The sequence below is a fragment of the Macrobrachium nipponense genome, chromosome 36 (genome assembly GCF_015104395.2).
Source record: "Macrobrachium nipponense isolate FS-2020 chromosome 36, ASM1510439v2, whole genome shotgun sequence".
In the NCBI taxonomy this organism is placed as follows: Eukaryota; Metazoa; Arthropoda; class Malacostraca; order Decapoda; family Palaemonidae; genus Macrobrachium; species Macrobrachium nipponense.
Window position 1 is genome coordinate 40,052,962 of NC_087220.1, and position 25,955 is coordinate 40,078,916.

The 25,955-nt window shown below is 45.8% G+C and overlaps 1 protein-coding gene and 1 pseudogene across 4 annotated transcripts in view; one reads left to right on the top strand and one right to left on the bottom strand.

Moving 5' to 3' along the window:
- The window catches only part of LOC135203240 (beta-2-syntrophin-like), a 55,574-nt pseudogene extending 47,263 nt beyond the window's left edge, over window positions 1–8,311 (bottom strand).
- The window catches only part of LOC135203574 (beta-1-syntrophin-like), a 204,206-nt gene that overhangs the window by 64,792 nt on the left and 113,459 nt on the right, over window positions 1–25,955 (top strand). The gene's annotated exons all lie outside the window — the stretch shown is intronic.

Sequence of the window (25,955 nt, forward strand, 5' to 3'; positions counted from 1 at the left end):
GAATGTAGCGTGCGACAGCTCTATTGAGTGTGCCTCGGCCCACTCGTGCACCTGCCGAGTCAACTGGTACAACGGGAGAGACCACTAGTCCCCCCTGTTTGTTGACGTAAGCCACCACCGTGGTGTTGTCGCACATCAACACCACAGTGTCCCATCAAGCGGTCCTGAAACTCTTGGAGAGCGAGGTAACGCTGCCTTGAGTTCCAGTACATTGATGTGGAAGGTGCTTGTCGTTCTCGCCCACACTCCTGAAGTCAGGCAACTCCTCCAAGCGTGTGCGCCCCATCCCTCGGTCGATGCGTCTGAGAACAGCTGCATGTCCGGGGGGGGAGTGCGCAGGGGCACTCCTCTTAAGAGGTTCCTGTCGTCCAGCCACCAGGCTAGGTCCTGCCTCACCTCCTGTGTCCAGTGACACTGGAAAGCTTGGGGGATCCGTCGCCTGTGACCAACTCTCCTTTAGTCTCCACTGAAGAGACCAGCAGGTGAAGACGCCGTGAGGGACTAACTTCCTCGATGACGACAGGTGTCCGATCACGACTTGCCATCGCTGAGCTGCCTGTTCCTGCCGAGACAGGAACTGGTTGGCTGCCTCCTGAACCTGCTGATCCGCGAGTCTGCGGGGAAGACTCGCCCTGCCTACCGTGTCGATCAGCATACCCAGGTACTTCATCCTCTGCTTGGGCTCGAGATCGGACTTCTCGAAGTTCACAACGATCCCCAGATCGCGACAGAACTCGAGCAGTCGATCCCTGTCCTGTAGCAACTGCGAGCGGGAGCTCGCCAGGACTAACCAATCGTCGAGATACTCATCAGACGTATCCCGTGCGAATGGGCCCAAGCAGACACCAGAGTGAACACTCGCGTGAACACCTGTGGGGCGGTTTGAGAGACCGAAGCAAAGTGCCCTGAACTGGTACACACCGTCCCGTCGAGGATGAAGCGGAGGTACTTTCTGGGAGGATGATGAATGGGCTATTTGGAAATACGCATCTTCAAGTCCATGAAAGCATGAAATCGTTCTCCCTGATGGAGTCGAGCACTGAGCGTGCCGTCTCCATCGTGAACCGGGTCTGGCGAACAAACCGGTTCAGGGAGAGAGATCTATCACCGGGCGCCAGCCTCCCGTAGACTTTTCCACCAGGAAGAGTCGACTGTAAAAGCCCGGTGACTGATCCGTGACGATTTCTACAGCTCTCTTGCCTCAGCATGGTCTTGATCTCCTGTCTCAGTGCTACGTCCTTCGATGACCCTGGAACGTACGACTGCTGTTGGACCGGGTTGGAGGTGAGGGGTGGCCGAGATTCGAAGGGTAATAGATATCCCTCCCGAAGGACATCTACAATCCAGGTCTCGGCGCCGTAGCGCTGCCAAGTTGCCCAATGGCTGGCCAGGCACCCCCCCACTTCCGGCAGCAGGTGAGGGGGTAACGCCGTCCCTAGCGTTTCCCCCCTTTCTTCGACTTCTTCCCAGAGCCTCCACGGGAGAGGAGGGCTGGGAGGAGGGCTGGTTACGGCCCCCCTTGCCAGAAGTCGAAGAAGACAGAGTCATTCCCCGGGGCTTCGACGCAGCTACCGTCTTAGCCACCGAGGAAGCGCTAGCCGAGCTCTTAGACTTGGCCGCAGTCCGAGGCTGCCCAGAAGCCTTCGAGACCGCCTGGTGAACCAGCCGGTCACTGTCTTCAGGTGCGCCGTCTGTCCACCGCAGCGTCCACCATCTCTCCTGGGAAGAGAGACGTGGAACTCCGTAAAGGTCCGTTGCGAAGTCCCAACGCCGCTTCACGCCCAAGCCGCCCTGGAAACCGAGTAAGGACAGCGTCCCTTCGTCGGAGAACCAGGTTGGCCCCCACAGGTTCACCGTCTGGTGGTCAAGGAAGGAGATGGCTCTTCCCCCAGACTGGCAAAGTCTCCTGAGGCCGAGTCATCTTCGGGAGAAATTCCCCGGAGTTGGCTGCGACCTTAGATACTGTGAGGGACCACAGATCTAGCCAGGAGACGGCCTGGAAAGCTGGCCATGGCGGTAGATTCCAGGCCGAGTGCCTCTTGCTGCGAGAACCACGGTTCTCGGACAGGAAGCTGCTGCAGACACACACCCGGAGTTAGCCTGGATGCTAAACTCCGGGTTCACCTGTTGGGCGGCATCGGGTCTTCGGATGGCACGTAAACGCCGCTGTCGCAGCAGAGGGAAGGTGGAAGCAGCTTGCTCGACCTGCCAGACTTGAGAGAACCGTCTTGTCCGGAGACAAGCGATTCAACCTGGTCCAGCACTGAGTCCGCAAGCTCAGAACGCGGCAAACCCACCGTCGGTCTGGGTTCCTCTTCGGGCCCCAGAACGACTCGAGCCGGGACGTGGGCTCGGATGGTGGGAGCGGCGATCCTTCCCTTCCCCGAGGTCGTTGTGCTGACGAATCAGCGCAATAACCTCGGCAAAGTTCCTCTGGATCTCAGGAGTGACTGCGGCCTGCGGAGTCGGACCGTCCAGTCCCTCAAACAGGAGCAACTCCCGAGACCCTCCTCCCTCAAGGAGAGGAGCAGCGACAGACCCCTCTCGGTTCTCCTCCAACCACCTGTGCGTACGACCTGGCTGGTCCGAGAACCGAGCCATCGGTAGGTGGGACCGACGACGGGGGGGTTGGTGGATCCTGAAGGGCGCACCCCTCACGATCACTCCTCATACCTCGCCCCTCCCGGTTGTAACCCGAGATAGGTTGAAGGTATGAGAGGAAGACCTGACGCTCCCTCCATCGCTCGCTGGCAGAACCAGCGGGCTTGGAAGACTGCAGGCGATCGCCAACCCGCGGTGGCGATCGAGCTGCAGACCTAGTCGAGCCGTCTCGCTGTGGAGAACGGCTGGACCGAGAACAGCGGCCCCGGTCTCGTGGTGTCAGAGGAGCTGGTGCTGGTCGCCGTACCCGATCGCTCTCTGTGAGAGTGACGGTTTTCAGGTGCGACCGGCGAGCTCCACTGTCACGGTGAGATCGGTGCGTATCCTTCACGGTGCTTCAGTTCGCTGGTACCAGCCGTGGGCTGGTGCCGGCGAACGGGGGGACCTCTTCCCAGCCTCAGCCCAGTGGCCGGTCATGGACCGTCACGTCCGCCCGGGGTAGCCAGCTGCTCGCCGCGAGAGCGAGAGCTGGTCTGGTGAGAGTCGCGTGAGCGGCTGTCACCAGTTCTTCCGCTCCGTGCCGTGAACCTGACGCTGAGCGGACTCAGAGGTCTGGTTCCTGGCTGCACGGTCGCTGGTAGGCGGACCGTACACTCGGTACCTCTCGCGAACGAGCGGCCGAGACGGACCCTGCTGCTGTGGCCGAACCACTGACAGCAGGTGAGGAAGTGCCGGTGTTAGCCAGCATCCTCTGGTCCCCGTAGTCTTCTTCCTTGCGGAAGAAGAGACGGGTCCTGCCCCCGAAGGAGCAGGGTGACCAGCGGAAGAACCCCCCGTCTCACAGAGCGAGACGGGCCCTTAGAAGTTCCCGAAGGAGACTTCTTAGGGGGGGGAGGCGGACGACCTTCTTCTTCTTCGGCGGGGGAGCCTTAGAAGAAGAAGGGGAAGAGGCGGCAGACGACGACGACGACGAAGAAGACGATGAAGACGACGACGACACCTTCCTCCTCTTCTTCTTCTTCTTCGTCACCTTCTCAGGACCGACGTCAGATCTGTCATCCAGGACGGAGCCGGGGCTGCTGTTGCCGAAGCAACAGGGCCCGGGACGCACCCCTGTCCGAACAGATCAGCATCGGGAGAGCAGCGGCGCCAGGAAACAGGAACAACATCAGCAGGTGCAGGCATCACAGGAACGGCAGACGAGACAGCAGGAGCAGGTACAGGAACGGCAGCAGTGGTCAGGCAGGTACGGCAGACTGTGTAGGCGGTCCAGATGGGGTGGACCAGCGGCACAGACATCCTAGGTACCGGTGGTGGGAGGGCCTCCAGGGCGAGCTCTTCGGGCACACGAAGTCCGGTCGCGGCAGCACGGCAAACCCAGGTGGCGGCATCCACACTCCCCGAGTTACGGCGACTGGCCCCTGCACCGATGTAGTGGGTCACAGAGACCACGTGCTGGGTGTACACCAGGTGAGGAGGTGAACGAGCCGGTGTGTAAGGGTCGTGGTGGTGGTCGAGACCGTTGCATGGGTGACCGCCACGGCGCGCGAGATGGTAGAGCAGCCCTGGACACTCGGCACGCCCTGCAACCCCAACGATGCCCACACCTGTCCGAGGTCATCCTTCGCGGCAACCGCACCTGAGGAGGCAAAAGTCGGGTGATTAGGAGGATCCTCTACCCGCTCGCGCGAAGACGAAACGGATAGAGGACCCAGAGTACAACTGGACGTCAGGGTATCTAGCGCCCTCCTCCACACTCGACAAGTCAGGAGAAGAGAAGGACTAGACACCCCCCCACCCCCGAAGGGGAAGGCGCGAGACATGGAAGTTGAGCGGGCGGCAGGAAAGAAGACGAAGTGTCCGTCCACAAAGGAGTCGCGGGAGAGCTTTCCGACGACTCCTTCGCAGGCCTTCGCTTCTTCCTGCCCTCATACAAAGTCCACTGCGCCTCCGACCAATCATTACACACATCACAAGGCTCGGCTCGGGTGCATTCGCGCCCCAAAAAAAACGACACCGAGCACACACAAAATATGAGGGTCTATCTCCGGGAGAAAGAGCGGAACTTCCCGCATTTACGCCCTTCGGTACCCGGGCATAGTCTCCGTGGGTAGCGAGGCGAGGAGATTCCATCATAACAATTATGTAAATTAATATGAAAAGAGAGAATGATTGTACTTACAATTAACTCTTTCATACACACACAACCAATACTTAAGAAAGCAAACGACGAGAAGCGGGCAGAGAGCGTCGAACACACACGTCCACTCGCTGTGAGGCCGAAAGCAAAAGTGATTTGTTTACCTCCCAGTCGCGCGCGCGCGCCTGTCGGACAAGCAGTTAACTACCGAACCCCTTGTTCGAAAGCTTACGACCTATCCAGCTGCCGCTAGTACCTTCCTATTGTAAAGGACCGAAGGTTGTATGCCGTGTCGGAACAATTAGGAAATTTTGTAAGGATTTCACTTGACCATTATAGCATAAATTTCGGTATGTGAGTATGCCTTGCATACCGTAGCCTAAGGCGATTTGTCCTAAGCATGGTAGGAGCTAGAAGCTTAAAAGTCATATATATATGCTTTATCACTCAACGATATCCATATAATTCATTCGATTGACAAATAATCTAAATCGTTCTAATCAGAATAGATCTATATCTAAAAATGTACCAATGGGGAATCTTATGTTGAAATAACAATTTCATACCCCCATGGGATAGCGTTCTCGTCTAGTTGCGAAAAAAAATGTTCGAACATGACTAATCACAAATGTTATCGAATGATCTCAAATATTAGAAGGCGCTAAATCGTCGCCTGATTCGAAAGGTGGATCGATTAAAGTCATTCTCATTTTGAATAATTCTACCAGAAGGCATTATACGAGGATCTTCGTCAAATTCATTCATTCGAAGTTCTCCTATCCATCATGGAACAGTAGGCATAAAAAGGGAGAAACACTGTTTTAGGATGCCTTTCCAATGGCTATCCCTGGCAGTCTGGGACGCTCTACAGAACCTGCCTAGGGACGCCTGACCGGTGTGGGATTCTCTGAAACCTCTTACGGTTTTCGACATTCCTTCTCCTCTGGGCTTTGTGAGCTTGGAAGAGGTCTAGACCTGAGAGCGAGACAGAGCCGATCAGACGCACCCTCCATGTAATGGGGGAACACTATATTCACTTCTTACGTTCTAAGAGTTCGTATTTGAACTATATCCAAAGTCTACAATTTGCAAATATGATATTGTAGATTCTGCGGAGTAAGAAGGTGATGAGAATGCAACAACTACTAGTACTGTTACTACTATAATTGCTCGTTAACACAAGAGCTAATAAAGCTTCTAAAGGATAGTTACTTTTCTGACTTCCCACTAGGAAGAAAGATATACATTTCTCAATCAAATCTAACACTTATTTGTATTTAATGAATAAATATAAGTAATTCCCTTTCATGAAAGTATATTTGCGTGAAAGTGCATGAGTGTCTACCGAAAACTTCGGTAGTTACACGTCACTAATCTTCGAAATTTTCGAAGTTAATATTATAAAAAAGTTAACAAAAGTGTATGCCGAACCAAAGATCCATTACTTCCCTGTAAAAGTTAGCCCAGACGATCAATGGCGATGAAACACGAAAATCCATCAGGAGGAACTGCAAACGTTGTTTTACATTCGAAGCGACAGAAAAAATATGAATTAGAAAACGGGTATGGTTCCTATTCCCGCCACCCAGCGGCGGGGGGTAGATCACTGACCTACCTGCTGCGTGTGTGCCGCGAAATTCGAATTTCTGTCGGGGACGACGGAGTAATAGCTATGTATATATCTGACGGTAAGTTTGAATGTATAAAACAACGCCTTGATCCGTGAACTCCCAGCATCCCCCAAGGCGTGATTGATCAAAAGTTTTCGGCTGGTAGGCCTATAAGTATTTTTCCACGAATTTTTAAACTTTTTTGAGTCGACGTATGGTACGTCCATTCGGCATACGGGTAGACATTTTGACTCGACGTTTAATACGTCCATTCGGCGTTTAAGGTTAAAGGTGTATTTGTGACTTACCTTGTGGCTAAAAGTGGATAGAAAACAAGAGGGTTAGCCCATGCTTCTTTAGTCCAGGGTACTTCTTGAAAGAGAATCATATCATGATCGGTTACTGCACAAAATTGTGGTTCCCATTCCTCTTTACCCTGAAATTGAAATTAAAACAACTTCAGCAATGAACTATGGAATTAAGGATTAGGCTGAAGAAATACTAACTAGTACTGCAACATTCATACCAATAAATTACCATCAAGACTGACTGACCAAGTGCTTGCAAAATTTTTTAGTCATTAAACCTTTTACAAGAAAAAGCATATTTTATCAAAGATTGAACCTGTCCTCCTGATTTACACTTACTAAAAATAAATAAGGGAAAAATCAACTCTGGTACAAAATCTTTTCATTGTTTTTGGTACTAGTAAGACACACCTGATCAAGTTTTAACTTAGCCAACCAATATGATGAATTGTGGCTTTATCCAGGACATCTCCCAACATTTTGTTCGCATGAGTGAGAGCTGAGTCGTTGATCTATCTAAAGTGGAGTGGAGAGCAATTTGGGTACCAGCCAGAGTATGATTCTGATGAACACTTCATTATTAAGCTGTGAAGTCGGTCCGGTGAATGTAATTCGAGACTGCTGGACTCTGCCAGGAGTAAAAACAAAAGAAGTTTACAACCCAGCTAGTAAATGATGTCCACATAACAATTTCCTCATTAGACAAGATGTATTTTTTACTAATTAGTAAAAATGGATAACATACCTGTACAAGAGCTAAAAAGCTTTTCTTTATTTTCTATAACATTATATAAGCCTAAAATTTGACACCGATTTCTTCACATTAGTACTTCACACTTATCATTCCTATAAAAATCAATCACTCTATATACAGGCAGTCCCTGTTATCAGCGGAAGTTGTGTTCCGGCAACTTGATGATAAGTGAAAATCACCAATACCCAAAAATCAGGCGACTTTCGATAAGCGGTTTACGTATGTATCAGTGCCAATAGTATATACTCCATATCGTGCCAATAACCGAAATCAGCATAATTCGTGGTTTTCGACGCTGGACAAGAACCATTAAACTGGATTGCTGATAACCAAGGCTGACCAATAACTGGGTGACTGCCATGTATAGTTAAAAAAGAAAAGTATGTACAGTATACACTTTTTAACAACAGACATTAATATGGACAAGCATCTTTCCACATTACCTTGACATTTAAAGCTTCTTGTTAGGTGACAGAAGAGCAGGGGAATAGACCGTGTATCAGGGCCATTTGACATAACAGGTGAACTACGATCTTCTCCACTGTTTAGAAAACCATTTTCAGCACCCAAAAATCCAGTCTGGAGCTCCCAACCAATGTCCGCCATTACTGAAGCCTTTCGGAAATAAGGTGGTGACTTCACGCAGATATTTAACTGTAACTAAAATGAAGGAATAACTAAGGAGGAGCATCGAGGGGTAAAATAGTGCCATTTAAATCATTGATGCATAAACAGTATTCAAGATTACAAAATACATTCAGTTAAAGCAAAATGCATTCAAAAAATAAGTTTAAGCAAAAGAAAATTGAAAAAAAGTCAAATATATTTCAAAGAATAAAACAGAGCAAACGAAGATGGTCCAAATGTTTGTGAAATAAGGATCCATGCTTGATGTAGTTTGCAGCAGGGTCCCAGTCCAGAGGGGAGTTCCCAATGTCACACAAATCACACAGTTATTTTTTATTTATTGCATGTCAGTCCAATTCATAAAGGGGTCAAGGGTGGGTATGGAGTTTCCGGTGTTTGTTGGATGCCCAGGTTTGGTATGGAGTCCCAGGTGCAGAATGTGGGGGCGATGTAGGGTACAGAAAGCAGGCAGGTGAGACGGAGCGAGGACGGTACATGCAGGAAGACAGAAACAAACTTAAGTAAGCAACATAAATATGTCAACTTCTGAACCTATACTGGACCTGACTTTCCAATAGCATATCTTGGGTTTGTGTTGGTAGTTTCACTCTAGAATTCTGATGTCCTTTTTACATTGAGCTTAACAATAAGTACAATTTTCTTTTTCTGCATGGAAATTACAGGGCATTTCAACATTCTTGACTATGTTGGTTATCTATCAGCCATTGTGGTCTTTTAGAACACTAAATACTGTATGTACTATAAAATTACAGGTACAGTATAGTACATACAAAACATGTACCATCCGACTTACAACCTGCTCCACATACTATCACTTCATACAACCATACTTCTGGCAGTGGGGCGTCAAAAACTTCAACAATGAGAAGTTGTACTACTTTACCATAACTTGTATGACCCTTTGCATATATTCCTTAGTTTTATTTAGTTATTTCATGTATATTAGTTTGTAAGTAGCGTGCAATAGCTTTAAACTACCGACCATCAGTTTATTTTTTGTTGATCAGGTAGTTAGCCGAATACATTTGGTGGTTCGGTCAACTAGTCGTAGGCAGTCTCACTGCATCAACCAGAGCGCGAGGTTGTGCGAAAATGACTCGGCCATAATTAAGTCAACGTTCCAGTAGTCTCCAAGAAGTCATCGGGATCTACTAACCTACATACTTGAGTATTCTCTGTTCAAAGTTTGTTTTCTTGCGACATGCTTTGAATGAGAGTTATGAAGTATAGACTGCGCTGGAAGCCAGTTTCATATTTCAAGCTAGGCTAGCGAACTCGTCATTCACAAGAACAAATCAATCATTCACAAGTAAGTTAAATCATTTGTACTCACTGGTATACACAACACAATGTCATGTCTCAAATATCAATTTAAATGAGTACAGTAGTAATCTGGGTGTCACAGTGTAGGTCTTGGGCTACGATTTGGTTATTTACATTTCAAGTCACCTATGCTATAAAATCCCTTGTGATTTGGAATGTTCTATAATTATTACTAAGGCGAGTAGTTAAGTAATAAAAGGTGCTGTGACCAGGATTATACTGTAAGACTGATTATTACATCAGTGATTTTTGTAGTTTGTGTTTGTGAAATTTTGATGAGGACTATTGTGATTTGGCAATACTCCAGGTAGTTCCCCGATTATCGGCGAGGGTTCCATTCTTGGTGGGGTGCTAAGCAGAAACTACAATTAACCGAAACTCGGGGCAATTTATGGCACTTATGGCACCGAGTTTCAGTTAATGGTGCCCCCAATTAGGTATGTTATGATGCAATAACTCGACTACTCTACAATGAGTGCCATAAACACGGCCCATTATAGTTCCATAAATCGCATATTTCATGGCACATTAACCGAGTCTGCCGATAACCAGGGACTGCCTGTAAAGACAAGACATGACCGGCTGATGGTGGCAACCACTTTAGAACAAGTCATGTGTTAGCCTAGCCTGAAATGAACAAGCAGTTAGATCAGTAAGGTCAATCACCACCTAGCCTAAGCTGCAGAGATGCCTAAGCTTTTAGTCTTGACTGGTAAATCCCAGGTTGTTGTGCTCCCATCAACTCAAAATGTTAGGCGAATGATGATCAATATATTTCCACTTCGTAAATTGATTGTTTTTTAAGTTTGCAATAATTTTGGAGAAACATAAGAGAAAGTGGGATTTAAATTGTAATTGGAACCCTATGTTGTACAGTGTATACAGTGATCCCCTTGTATTCGCGGGGGATGCGTACCAGACGCCCCCGTGAATAGTTAGAATCCCCGGGTTACGACGGTCTCAGCTTACGACGTTCCGTGGTTACGACGCTTTTCAATTATATTCATCAGAAATTATTTCCAGGGTTACGACGCTGTTCCAGGGTTACGACGCATGCTCCAGAGTTACGACACCTACAAACGCTGATTCTGGCAGATGAAATCTGACACAAAAATGCAAAATAATCAATATTTAAAGCTTTTTTTTATGAAAAATCCAATAAGAATGCAGTTTACATAGTTTTGAATGCACCCAAAGCATTAAAAGTAAGGTTTTCTTAGGATTTTTGACGATGTTCCGGCTTACGACGCGTCTCAAGAACGGAACCCCCGTCGTAACCCGGGACTGCCTGTAGTTGGAACCCCTATAATAATACTGAAAACAGCCTATTTTGTTAGCTAAAACTCAAGAAAAACCCACTAAAAATTTTATACTTGATTTTTTTTTATAGTTCTATTGCAAAAACTGCATTTTATGATGAAATTGATTTAAAAAACCAGGAGTTTCTGGATATTTCTCAAAGAAAGATACAGCGAATAAGCGGATTTTCCGCAAACAGTGCAGGGAAATGTTCTCGAGAGAAATCTGCGAATGTGTGAGTCCGCGAATCCAGAGAATGCAAATACACTAGTTTTGATTAATAAAATATTACATTTCCCATGACAAACTACGTGTTAATTACCACCCCACATTTTACATGTAAAATAGCTAATCCGTTCCAAGCCCTCCAAAAACACCCCAGTAAATTATATTTCCAGGCCTACAACACATGTTCTAGGGTTACGATGCCGATCCGATGGAAGAAATATGACTCCAAAAAGGCAAAATACTGTACATACTTGAGTAATATTCAACTGCATGTAATGTTCAACCCCATTTTTTACTGCATATATTAAGACTTTAGCATATGTCCCTTAGCAATAAGCCTAGCTTTATGTTAGCGGTTGCTACTGAGCCTAGTCTATGATTCTGACATCTAAACCTAAGAAGCTAAAAGCTTAGAATATGCCAAAAAATGTATAAATAATCAGTATGTACTCATTTCAAATAATTATTAATTAATCATTAACTATAATACACAAACAAACAAAAAAAACCTTCCAATCGATTGTTTACATTCAGCTCTTATGAGTACCGAACGAACGCCAAGCAATCACTTTTCCTAGGACACAGTAAGCCATAAATTTTCATTAATATCTCTCTTCAACTAATGAAACTACCAACAGTATAATAACCCCATTCATTTCTATTCTTTATTCTATCTTTACCTAATGGAGATACCGAGTTACTGACAGCTATAATGAAACATATACGTAACGTAATACTAAAACACAAGAAGAATTCTAAAAATATGTATGATAGCAGTCTGATTATTGTATATTTTTATGATATCTAATTCACAATTTTTTTTATTAAATATTGCATGTTACTCATTTCAAATAATTATTAAGTACCATTAACTATAATAAAAAACAAAACAAACAAAAAAACTCAAACTCTGTTAACATCCAGCACTTACGATATTGAACGATCGCCAAGCAATCACTTTTCCTAGTACACAGTAAGCCATAAATTTTCATTATCTCTCTTCAACTACTGAAAACTACCAAAACAGTGTTAATAAACATTCATTTCTATTCTTTATTCTATCTTTACCTAGTGTTTTTTTTTATTAAATGTATTGCATGAATAAGTTTTTCAATTTACAACATCCTTTTACCAATAGAATACTTAAAGCACAAGGGGTAGATGCTGACCAATAGGAGAGCAGGATCTTATGGGGTGACTAGCATCAGGAACCAATGGGAGCGTGGAGGATGGTGGCAAGTTTACTCAGTTGGCGGCGCGGGAGTTTTAAAATTGTTCTCGGTGGTCCAGGTGACTCTCGGGACTTTATAGCAACAACCTTTCGTATCTTGAAAACTTTTCGTATGTAGAGCTGTAAAATTTTTCATATTTGCTTTTGTATCTCGACTTTTTCGTAAGTTGAGCCTTTCGTATGTCGAGGTACCACTGTATATAAAATCTTATTTTATTATAATAATGTCATTTTTACATAAGTAACTTAGCCAGTAATTACTTATCTGATTGAAGAAGGTGGGGAAACATAAACTCAACTACTAACAAAACCCTCCATAATAATGGAATAAATAAAATAGCTAGCACTGAAACAATGTTTGTTGTTCCTTACCTGTTGAGGGAGCTTAAGTATTACCTCTGGTTGGTGCTCCTCTCAACTTGAAGGACGTGGCTGTATGGGCCAGAATCATCTCTACTAACATAGGACCTTTCAGCAAAAGGAGTATTCTGAATGCTGACAAGGTGATTTTTGATGAAGGATACGACCGCAGATCAACAAGGCAAAAACAAAAGCCCCTGCCCATGGCTTAGTACCAACAAACAACAAACCAGATTGTTAAGCCACTTTTACGAAAAATATTCAATCACATTTACATCAACATTAAAAACATGACCACTACCCAACATTAAAACGTGGGCTCTCCAGGTGCTTGGTACCCCCAGACTCCCTTAGACCTCCACACCATATTCAAGGTGAGAGAAATGAGCATTTTTTAGGAAGAAACACTTCCTACTCTTATGCACCTATCAATGCCAGCTAAAGAATATGGTCCTAAGGTACTACAATTATTATAAATTGTTTCAACATCCCGAAGATAATGCATCACAAAAACGGATTTACATTTCCAATGTACGTTGGTTGCAGTATAGAAGAAAGGGAAAGATTGTGTCTAAAGACTACGGAGGTAGCAACTGGCCAGACATCATATGCTCTGACCTTTAGCACCTGTAGATCTTCCTCTGCAATTTGGGAGTGTGACTCCAAAATCAAGTCTCTTAAGAAGGACAATGCATTCTTCAACATAGGCCTCGCAGGTTTTTACGACAAACACACAAGTTATTAAACTGTCCTCTGATCTTCTCTGTACGTTGAAGTAATACCCAAGGGCTCTCACCGGACACAGAGATCTTTCCTCTTCTTCCATACCTAAAACATCAGTAAGATTCTTAATAACAAAAGAACGTGGCCACAGCTGTGATGGGTTCTCGTTCTTGGCTAAAAAATCTAAAGCAAGGGAATAATACTGCATCCCCTGTAGAGAAGCCTATCCTTTTAATTAATAACCTGAAGCTTACCAACTCTCTTTGCAGTGGTGAGCACTACCAAAAAAATTGTATTCCTAGTCAAGTCCCTTAGAGCTGTCAAACTAAGAGATTCAAAGCGAGCACTCAATAACCATTTCAACACCATGTCTAAATTCCAAGAGAATGAGAACTTCTTAGACTTGGAAACATTGAAAGATTTAATAAGATCCCAGAGATCTTGGTTACCCGAGTTATCAATATCTCTGTGTCGGAATGCAGAGCTTAACATTGCTCTGCACCCTCTAATGGTGGAAGTCAAGAGACTTCTAGAATATCTTAAATACAAGAGAAAGTCTGCTATTTGAGTGATAGTGGTTGCAAACCACTTTGCTTGATACACTCTTGGAGGAGTCACATCTGCGTCTAGCAATCACCTCTGCTGCAGACTTAGAAAATCCTTTCCTTCTGAAAGTCTAAGGATAATCGAAAGCCTGTTAGAGCCAGAGCGGACAAACTTTGATGGAACCTCCTGGAGTGGGGCTGCCTGAGAAGACTGACAGGAAAGTAGGGAATGCACAGGGTGCAGAGGTAAGGTACAGAGAAGAGGAAAGAGAGACGAGAAGGAGTGTAGGTATGGCTATTGGAAGGGCAGCAGAGCAGTTGAGTGAAAGACTAGGAACATGAGAAGGAGAAAAGGATATAAATAAGATTTCAAATGAGGAAAAGGCACAGACAGGATTTAAACTTGAGGAAAAGGCACAGACAGGATGTGGGTAAATTGGGTGTCATCAAGGATAGTGATGGAAATATATTGTATAGGGGTGAAGACATCAAGAAGAGACGGCGAGAGTATTTTGAACAACTGTTAAATACTGAAAATGAGAGAGAGGAGATGGGGGAAACACAGAGGGTGGAGGGACCAGTGATGGAGATACAGAAGTGAAGAGAGCATTTAGGAAAACGAAGAATTGTAAAGCACCAGGTCCATTGGAGTTCCAAATTGATATAATCAAATTACTAAGTACAGAGGGGGAGAAATGGATGCAAGATTTATTAAAAGTTATATGTGAAGAGGAAGAAATGCCAAGGGACTGGGAGGAGAGAGTCTAATGGCATATGTATACAGGCAGAGGGGAGATGTCATGGGGACCATGTTTTCAGCAGCTAGAAAGGAGCCACTAACATAACTCTGGCATTCTGATGAGACCGGAATTTCTTTATTACCTCCCCTATCATCCCGAAAGGGGGAGAGGCATACAATCTAGCATCACTGCATCCATTACCCATGCCTTGCCAACCAATACTTGTTGGATTTCCCTTGGATGAACCTCATGAATAGTTTCATTGTTCTGATCCGCCCAACAAAGAAGTTCTTTCACTACCTCGCAAAGAGAGGAGGAGTCAGTGCCATCTTGGAACTTTATGTAAGCCAACACTGTGGTGTTGTCTGAGTAAACAGTCACCGTGCAATTATAAACATCCTCCGCAAAGTGGAGAAGACCTAAGTAGTATACGTACTGCCCTGAGTTCCTTTAGTTGATGTGCATTAACCTCTCCTGAGGGGACCACTTGCCTGAGACCTCCTTGGACCCCGAGAAGAGCTCCCCAACCCAGATCGGACGCATTAGAAAAGAAATTTAGGTCAGGGCTTAGTGGACCTCCACCAACGCAGATCCTCTTTTATCTGCGGGGTGATTGGAAAGAAATGTTGGTCCTACAGAGTTTTCAGATCCCAGGGGCCTCATGTATAGTCTCCCTAGACTTATTCCTACAGAGTTTTTAGATCCCAGGGGCCTCATGTATAGTCCTCCCTAGACTTTTTATTCCTACAGAGTTTTTCATTTAGTGCCCAGGGGGCCCTCATGTAATAGTTCTCCCTGAGACTTTTATTCCTACAGTTTCAGAATTCCCAGGGGCCCTCATGTTATAGTATCCCTAGACATAGAATTTATGCAACTACTCCAAGGAAGCCAGGGAGCCTAGAAAACTCATCCACTGAGTTGCAGAGCATGAATTCAGGGAGAGGAATAGATCTATCTTCTTCAGACAATCCTCCACTCTTTTGGTGGACAGAGAAGCCCAAAAACTCAGTTTATCTGAATCCCCAAATAATGAATGGATTGTGAGGGATTCAACTGAGACTTCTTGAGGTTCAGTATTAACCCCAATTCCTGAGCCATGTTTATCATTTCCTTCGGGTCCTCCATGCGCCTGTCCTTCATTGGGGGGGATGGGGTGAATCAGCAAGAACAGATTGTGTCGTTATCATGCTGAATTTTTGTTTTTTCTATGAATTAATTCAGCAAACACACATCGAGAACTAGTCTCCACCTCCACTCTCCCGACGCCTTGGACACAACAAACAGATGGTTGTAAAACCCCTTAGACTCTATGTTTATTGCTAATTCTATAACCCTCTTTCTTCAGAGAGAAGCAACTTCCACTTCGAGGGCCAAAAATCTCGCCGAACCTTTGGAGTAGGCAGTCAAGGCAACGGGAGTGGTTGAACACGTAAGGTGGTTTCTCTTTGTAAGGGGATTGGTATTCCATCCATCTCTCAACACCTTCACCACCCACTGATATGCCCCTTTGGAAATCCATCTCTCCCAGAAGAGATGAAGCTTGGCTCCCACTGGGGCATGAAGGACTGGATCCTCACTTATGTGCTGGCTGTTTTGCAGTTGATTTCTTGAGCGTACAAGGTGTGAATCTAACCGAACCCCTGGATCTGAGTCTCGATCTCTGTCTTCCCCCTTGAAAGGATTGAGGTCTCAGTTGAGAGGATGATTTGGGCTGAAAGGAAGCTCGATCTTTCTGGCCTTTAGTTGGATGAGTCAAGAACTCCTGTGTTGATCTCTTGTGTAAATGAGATGCAATCTCATTTACTGATGCCTGAGGAAAATGATGAAGTTTGTCTAATGGCAAAAACAAGAGAGCAGACTCCTGCTGCAACATCACTCCTTTGAGGATTCACATAAAATAAAGGGAACTTATGTCCTTGTGACCCATCCATTTCCCAACTGGCTTTGTTGGTTGCAGGAGAGAAACTTGAGAAGATCCGCTATGAAACAACTCTCTGGTAGATACCCAGGCATGGTGGGCTCTCCTGGCTAATGCACCTAAGCGGCAGTCAAGAAAACTAGGCATCTCAAATGCTTTAAATAAGCTTCAACAGATAATCCATTTATTGAGCTGAAAAAACACCTTCACCGAAGCGAGTGCAGATCTGTGACCCACTTCAATCAGACCCGAGAAGTCTCCCAGGGAGGAGGCAGCCACTCCCACTGAGGGAGCTTCTGCTGTGTGAAAGACGAAAAGGAATAATACTAAAACAAGCCTTCTCCTGTTCCCATTTCTTGAAAAGCCAGTTCTCCATCTCACCAAAAGCTTTCTTTGAAGAAGAAAGGACCATCTTCAGAAGTTTAGCGGAAACCAAAGGTTGACTGCTCACATTCATGAACGACAATGTGGGAGAAGACTTCTGAAAACTTCTGAAAAGTGATGTAATAAATACTGCAACAATGAAGCATATGGAGAGAACGTTAATTCTTGTTCTGGTTCCTCTTCATCGGACACAAACGGGGATGATATTGGATCTGCGGGAGGTTCCTGAGGCACCTCAGGCTTCTGAATAAGTTTTAGAATACTATCCAACTTACACTTTAAAGGAGCTAAAGAAGGTTCCAAAAATAAAGGTTGTAGATCAACAGCTGAGTCATAAACGGTTGAAAAATTCTCGTAGATTCATTAGTGTGCTTGGAAGTCACAGATGAACCACTCACAAACACAGTATGTTTGGATTGAACCTGTCTCTCGACAACATCATGACACTGTATCTACAGGGCACTCCAGGAACCCAGGAAGCTCAGGTGCTTCAGGACACCTGGATACTTCAGGGCGCCCGGGTACTTCAGGACAACTCGGGAGCTTCCAATGTTTCTGACCACTCTACAAAAAAGTTACCTGAAAGAGGGCGCCTGGGCGAAGAATGAGGAAAATCACTAGAAGTAAAGCACTTAGCACTCAACAAGATCTGACAAAGAGACGAAGAAATGAAGAAGATCGGCTAGGATGGTAGGCGAAGAGAAATCTCAGGACTATCCCACTTGCTCCAAGAAGGCTGAGGACTGAGGCTAAGGCCCCACCGAATCCGTCGCGGCGCGTCGCGTGCGTCCAACACGGCTACGCGTTTTGTGCGTTTCGATCAACTATCATAGTTCAAACACGAGTGGCCCCACACGGCGCATGAGCGTGCGTGGCGTCAGGTGCGTTACCGGACTAGACGCACAAGGAACAAAACATTTTGTGGTAGACCTACAACAACCTGCATTTGAACCACCTCCCCAACTTTGAGTTATAATGTGATGATTTGTGGTTATGATAAAGGATTAAAGTATTTTTTTTATTATATTCTAATGGATACATTTATGTAAATATCTTTGTTTCAGAAGTTCCTGTATCAAAGTGTTCAGTTCACACACAATTCTAGGTATCTTAATTTTTGTATTGAATAAAATAAAGTGCAACTTTACAAATTTCGAAATCCTTCCCTAAGAGTTACTACAAGTTTCTTACGTTGATACGGATCTTCTGTAATAGGTATCAAATTTTGATATTCGAGATATAATGCCCTCGTGAATTAAGTCAAAGGTATTCGGCGGCATCCGACAATATTAAAAAAAAAACTTGTCTGGACGCTATCGTAACTTATGAAAGAGTTTTGCATATTCTCCACTCTTTCCTCTTCTAAATTTATGTCATAAGTCCAGATTTTCCTACTGTTCAACCCCTCTAATTCGGTTGACAGCGCCGAGTCAGAGGAAAACATCGCGCACTCCCTTCATAACGTCAAGTACTGCTGAAGTTTGAATTGTCCGTCTTATAACCGTCACTCGTTTGTCTGGTTGGGCCACGTGCGCAGAAGATGGACACGCTTGTAGATGGATAGCCGTGTTGGACGCACGCGACGCGCAGCGACGGATTCGGTGGGGCCTTAGCCTGAAGGTAGGCTCCCTTAAGCTTTTGATGGGCAGTGGCAGAGTCTTTAGGCGAGACTCATCAGGAAAATGCCATTGGCGCCTCTTATTCGGAGAAGAGTCTCCCAAACTCGACAAAAGACAAGACATTTCCGAGACACCTTTCCAGTGGCTGTCTCTCGACATAACCTGGGATACAACAGGTTGGTCTGAGAGGGCGACTGTCCATGGGCAGAGCCCACTGAGTTCCCTTGGGCCTTCAGTATACCTCTTACCCAGTTCGGGGGAGCAAGCAGTGACCTTTGCCTAGACGCTTTCCTTTTTTCAAATTTAGCCAATAACACTTGCAATCATGACCCCAACTGAGCCACCATATTCAGTACTAAATTCAATTACAGGCAGTCCCCAGTTATTAGCGGGGGTCCACTCTCTGAAGGGTGCTGATAAGCAAAAACTACCATTAACCAAAATTCTGCGATTTATGGTGCTTGTGGTGTCGATAACCAATTAATGGCACCTTTGTTAGGTATGTTATGGCGCCTTAACTCTATAAGGTGCCGATAACCAAAACTCGGTCCGTTCTGGTGCCATATATCGCCAGTTTTATGGCACTAGACAAGCACCATAAAACCAGAACACCATTAACCCAGTCCACCGATAACCAGGAACATCTATTGATGCAGCCACTTCCAACAAGTATGCAAGAATCTAACCCTGTGGTAACTCAATGCCTACCTATACAAAATATACAATACATTAATTATTAAAATACCGTATATACTCGAGTAACACGTGATCTCGCATATCATGCGACCCCCAAATTTTCACCCTTAAACAATGATTTGATCATGTATCTCATGTAACACGCGAGTTGCATTTTTGAGACCAAATTACAATAGGCTAACCTCTTTTCCTCCTGTTTATCTATCCCATTTTCTAGTTAGGCTAACCCCTTTTCCTCCATCTTGTTATCTATCCCATCTTCTTGTTAAGTTAAAAAGAGTAAAAAATAAAGCTAAAAGTATTGTCAGTAATGTTATACGTACTTGTTGCGTAAATGCATACAGCCAGAAATAGCTGATTTGCTATGAACAACCGAATCCGATACTACAGCAGTTTGCTTGCATTTCAACCATCGTACGATAGTAAAAAATTGCTGTAGTTATGATACAAATGACACTAAATAGAATAGGACTGATATAAGTTTACATTACTATATCCTCATTCGCTATAAAGAAAAGATCAGCAAGGGCATATACTACTGTTAAATTTAAGCTGCTAGTTGTAGCTAAGGCTGAGGAAAGAATGTTCATCTGCTAATGACTATTATCATGCATCAGCAACATGGAAAATTTGGTACAGCACCATCAAACTCGACTGTAAACAAAATTTGAGAGACATGTGTTTTAATCACAACTATTTGGCATGAATGAACATACGTATTTTACTGTGTTCACTCCGATAAAAGATAAACTTTGATAAAATCAAGTGAAAATATCTAATGCAACTGTTGATTTTTTTTACACAATAAACATGTCCTCAGCGCCATCTACTAGTGAAAAAAGTAACTAAATTTTGTTCACAACGATACGAATTCAAGTGATATTTTGACTTTAAAACACTCCGTATAACATAAAATAACCTTGTCCCATATCAACAGAGTATCTTGAGATTCATTTGCGCTGACTAGAAGCAAGAAAATTGCTCTGATTTGACTTCTATACAGCAAAATAAACTTATCTCGTAATCGTCCTCAGTTGATTTCCAAACCAAATACTGATTGCTATTTTTGTATTTTATATAATACAACAATAGTGATATGAAAATTCATACAATATTATTGGATGCAGTGAAGTAAAGTATAACTTTTTAAAAGATCCATTGACAAGATGCATATTCATTGTTTGTATTTTATCAAACAATACTAGTATGGGAATATTACATTTGCTAATTTTATATCTCATGTATGATGCGACCCCCTTAAAATTAGCTTCAAAATTCGGTGTTCAAAAGTCGCATGATATGTGAGTATATATGGTATATATCAATAGAAGTACATTATGGTAAAAAGATTGAAAATTATGCCCTACCCAGTATGTCAGCCATTTTCTCAGGCTCGATTTATATCCCATTTTGATTTACAACCGGTTGGTTGGACCCAAGTTTGGTCATAAGTCTGATGGTACTTGGTACTGATAAGCCACGAAAACCAAAAAGTAAGTTTAAAAGCACATTTCAACTTTTTGTGAGGCTTCAACCTTGTGTCATAACTTCAAAATTATTCAAATTAACAGCACAACTGCAGACCTAAGTTTCACTTGTAGCTGAATAACCCCTAACATGATTTTTAAAAATAATGGGATAAAAAAAGATAGGGTTCTTTAGCAAAAGAAAAACACAGCAAGAGATCAATTCTCCAAGTATACCACCATGAAAAAGTGTTGTACACAATGCAAACCCATTTACCCTCAGCAACGGTGAGATTTTAAAGCAAAGATATGTTCTAACATGCTTACCCTGATAAAGAAAGGCACAGTTCCATAACCAAAGGCAAATAAATACTTTCAGAGAAATGAAAAAAGAAGTTCTTAATAAAAGAATGAGCAATGAAAATTTCCCATGTTACAACATACATTGTATAGGCATATAACATTTCAACAAACCATGAACTACAAATTTGACAAAATTTATATATGAATTTTATATGTGAAAAATGACAAATTTTCTAAGACAATTTGTATTTTTCATAGCTACAAACCTGGTCTAAACAATAGGATAATTTCTATCGCCTAGCTGGATCCAGTTAAAAAGCAGATGAAAGCAAGAAATCTTGTGATATCTGGAAATGCATGTATAGATCGGGTGAAGTGGTCGAAGACCACGCTCCTACGCCACCGTGTCAGACTTTCCCAACTCAGGATGTCTTAACAAACAGAGGGGCGGCTAAAGGCCGGCAGTACAATGTTATGACCTCAGGTTTGTAGCTATGAAAAATCACAATTTTTTAAAGTAAATTGTATTTTTCCTAACTATACAAACCTGAGGTCCTTACATAAGGAATTACTATTCAGTGCAAGCTGGACCGGTCGTAAGATTTACTAAAAAGATAGTTCGGCCGTAACTGCTTGTCCGATGCTTGGGAGTCCCGCCCGACTGGAGGTAAACATCTCACTTTGCTTTAGGCCCAGGAACAGAGTGAGGGGTGGCATGAGGTGGGACTATATGTAAAGGACCTCAGGTTTGTATAGTTAAGAAAAATACAATTTACTTTCAAAAATTGTGATTTGTTCCGACACATAATACAAATCCTCGGTCCTTTACATAAGGAAGACTCACTTATTGGTGGGTGGAATCTGAGTCTTGTGAACAGATTGGTGTTCGCCCAACCTGGGTTCCCTCCCTGGTCGTAAGAGCAAAGGGAGGGAACTTAGCCTCTGTCCAACTGATCGGAGTGTGCACTGCAAGATCAGCGGTCAGACCTCTGGACCAATTCATAAGAGGGAGGCATGCGTACCTCTTATGAATAGCAAGCAAGAACTAGGTCCATTGTAAGAGCCAAACATAAAGTATTGGGTTTGTCTCTTACTGGTGTCCGCTTCACCCCTTGCTAGGGAAGGGATGGATAATTACTTCTATCCCCAATGAAAGGGATAGAATGGAGCTCAGTTACGTAGCTAACCTGCATCGTCGTCCTGTCCAGCATCGTGACAACCACTACCCTCTGCCCGCAGGGAGAGGGAAGAAAAAGAGGAGGAAGAGAAGCCAGTCACACACTCATTCACTTTCCATTCATGCAGTCTCACAAGGACGAGATGCTACCTTGTCCTGTAAAGGAGCTGGGTAAGCTACACAACTTGTTGAGCAGCTACCACGGGTCCCATGGAAAAAGTGTCCAAGGGCCTGTGGGCAATATCCCGAAGGTAGGAGGAGGTGAAGGTGGTCTGGTTGGCCCATACCCCTGCCTTCAGTAACCGTACCACGGACAAGTTCCTGCGGAGTGCAAAGGTTGGACCAATACCTCTGACTTCGTGGGCTCTCGGACAAAAGGTATGGGTGTCGGCACTCCTGTCAGAGTTGTACACTTTCCGGATTACCTCACGAAGCCAGAAAGAAACAGTGTTCTTGGACACTTCTTTCTTGGTCACCCCAGTGCTAACGAAGAGGCGACGACACTCAGGCCTGAGATGTCAAGTTTTCTTCAGATAGCATCGTAGCACCCTCACAGGACAAAGCAGCATCTCATCTGCATCATTATCGGTGAAGTCTTCCAGGAAAGGGATCGTGAAAGACTCGAACCTGGCGTTAGGGACCGAAGGGTTCTGAGACTTCGCTACGAAATCTAGGACGAAATCGAGCGTAACTGATCCCCATCCCCTCGAGTGTTTAACATCGAAGGAAAGACCGTGAAGTTGTCCTACTCTCTTCGCCGATGCCAGGGCCAGCAGAAAGACAGTCTTGAGGGTCAGATCCCTGTCTGACGACTCTCGGAGTGGCTCGTAGGGTCTGCGAGTCAAGCTCCTTAAGACTAGAGTCACATCCCACCCTGGGGGCCTGAGTTCCCTGGGTGGGCAAGACCTCTCGAAGCTCCTCATTAGGAGAGATATTTCCATGGAGGAGGAAATATTGACTCCTCGCAGTTTAAGGACTAAGGCCAGGACGGCTCTGTAGCCTTTGACTGCAGAGACAGGGAGGAGCTTCTCTCGGCGAAGAAAGATGAGGAAATCCACTACCTGCTGAAGAGTGGCTCTGGGCGGAGTGAGACCCCATCTACGACACCAACCACAGAAGACGGACCACTTTCCCTTGTATACTGCTGCAGAGGACTGTCTGAGGTAACCAGCCATCGCTGTTGCTGCTCGGCGAGAAAAGCCTCTCGCTAGCAAGAGATGGTGGTTAACTGCCAGCCGTGAAGACACAGGGAATGAACTGCCTGGTGGTACCGTTCTACGTGCAGTTGGCACAGCTGGTTGTGCCATGGGGGAATCTCGTAGTGCCTCCGAGAGAAGAGCCAGCAGGTCCGGATACCAAATGTCCTGAGGCCATTTGGGTGCCACCAGAATCATCCGAAGATTGCTGGTGATCAGCACTCTGCTGATCACCTTGCGAATCAGGCAGAGCGGGGGAAATGCATAAACTACGAGGTTGGCCCACGGGTGTTGGAACACGTCCTCTGCAGCTGCCCATGGGTCTGGCACAACTGAGAAGAAAACCTGAAGTTTTCTGTTGTGCCGTATGGCGAACAGATCCACTACTGGACGCCCCCATAGGTTGAAGAGCCTTTCTGCCACTTCTGGGTGTAGAGACCATTCGGACCCATTCACCTGATTCTGACAGCTGAGCTTGTCTGCCACTACATTCCTCTTGCCTGGAATGTATCTGGCTGACAGCTCTACCGAGTGAGCTATGGCCCATTCGTGCACCTGCATCGTCTACTGGTGCAACGGGAGGGACACTAGGCCCCCTGTTTGTTGACGTATGCCACTACCGTGGTGTTGTCGCTCATCAACACCACTGAGCGTCCCATCAGTCGTTCCCGGAACTCTTGGAGTGCGAGGAACACAGCCTTGAGTTCCAGGAAGTTGATGTGAAGGTGCCTGTTGTGATGGTTCCACACCCTTGCAACCAGCAACTCTTCCAGGTGTGCGCCCCAACCCTCGGTCGATGCATCTGAGAAAAGCAGCATCTCCAGAGGGGGAGTGCGCACGGGCACTCCTATTAAGAGGCTCCTGTCGTCTAGCCACCAGGCCAGGTCCTCCCTTACTTCCTCTGTGAGAGGAACCAGGAAGGATTGTGGGTCCCATGCCTGTGACCAGCACTCCTTTAGTCTCCACTGGAGAGACCGCAGGTGAAGACACCCGTGAGGAACTAACTTCTCTAGTGACGACAGGTGACCGAACACGACTTGCCACTGATGAGCTGACTGTTCCTGTTGTGACAGGAACCGTCTGGCTGCCTCCCTGAACCTGCTGATCCGTGAGCCTGCAGGGAAGACTCGCCCTGCTACCGTATCGATCAGCATGCCCAGGTACTTTATCCTATGCTTGGGTTTGAGATCTGACTTCTCGAGATTTACTATGATCCCCAGATCACGGCATTAGTCAAGGAGTCAATCTCTGTCCTGTAGCAACTGCGTGCGGGAGCTCGCCAGGACCAGCAAATCGTCGAGATACCTCATCAGACGTATCCCGACTGAATGGGCCCAAGCCAATACCAGATTGAACACTCGCGTGAACACCTATGGGGTGGTTGAGAGACCGAAACAAAGTGCCCTGAATTGTTACACTGTCTCATCAAGGATAAAGCGGAGGTACTTCCTGGAGGACTGGTGGATGGGTATTTGGAAATATGCATCCTTCAGGTCCACCGAAAGCAGGAAATCGTTCTCCCTGATGGAATCGAGCGCTGAGTGTGCTGTTTCCATCGTGAACCGAGTCTGACGAACGAAACAGTTTAAGGGAAAGAGATCTATCACCGGTCTCCAGCCCCCCGTAGACTTCTCCACCAGGAAGAGTCGACTGTAGAAACCCGGTGACTGATCTCGCATGATCTCCACAGCTCCTTTGCTCAGCATGGTCTTGACTTCTTGTTTCAGTGCTTCATCCCTGGCAGAACCGGGGACGTACGTCTGAAGGTGGACCAGGTGTGAAGTGAGGGGTGGCCTCGACTTGAAGGGCAGTAAGTATCCCTCCCGAAGGACATCTACTACCCAGGTCTTGGCTCCGTAGTGCTGCCAAGTTGCCCAATGGCTCGCCTGGCAACCCCCATCTTCCAGCAGCAGGTGAGGGGGAATGCCGTCCCTAGCGTTTCCCTCTCTTCCCCTTCCGCTTAGCCGCTCTCCTGCAAGAGAAGGAGGCTTGGCAGGAGGGCTGACGCTCACTCCTTGAAGCTTAAGAGGAAGGCTGGGTCTTTCCTCGCGCTGCCCTCAACGGTGCTAGCATCTTGGGAGCGGAGGAAGCGCTAGCCAAGCTCCGAGGCTTGGCCGCAGTAGATCAAGACAGCCCAGAAGTCTTCGAAACTGCTGGGTGTCCTAGGCGGTCACTGTCCTCAGTTCTCCGCTTTTCCACCGCAGCGTCCACCATCTCTCTGTGGAAGAGAGAGGAGGAACCCAGCAACGGTCCGTTGCATAGACCCAACGTTACCGTTCGACCAGCCGCTCTGGTTACCCTAGACAGGACCGAGTCTTGTCTTCTCAGAACCAGGTTGGCCAACAGGATGGCCGTCTGGTGGGTGAGGTAGGAGATGGCCCTACCTCCGACTGCCGAGCCTTCCACGGGAACAATAGCTCCCGAGGAGGCTGCGACTCTGGGTACTGTGAGGGACCACAGATCCAGCCAGGAGATGGCCTGGAAAGCTGCCATGGCAGTCGATTTCAGGGCCGATGCCTCTTACTGTGAGAACCTGAGGTTCTCAGACAGCAGGTGATGAAGAGGCACTCCCTGAGTTAGCCTAGCTATCTCCGGATCAACCTGCTTGGTTGGCAACGGGTCTACCGAAGGCACGTAGAAACGCCGCTGGCGAGGCAGAGGGGGAGGCAGCTTGTCCGACCTGCTG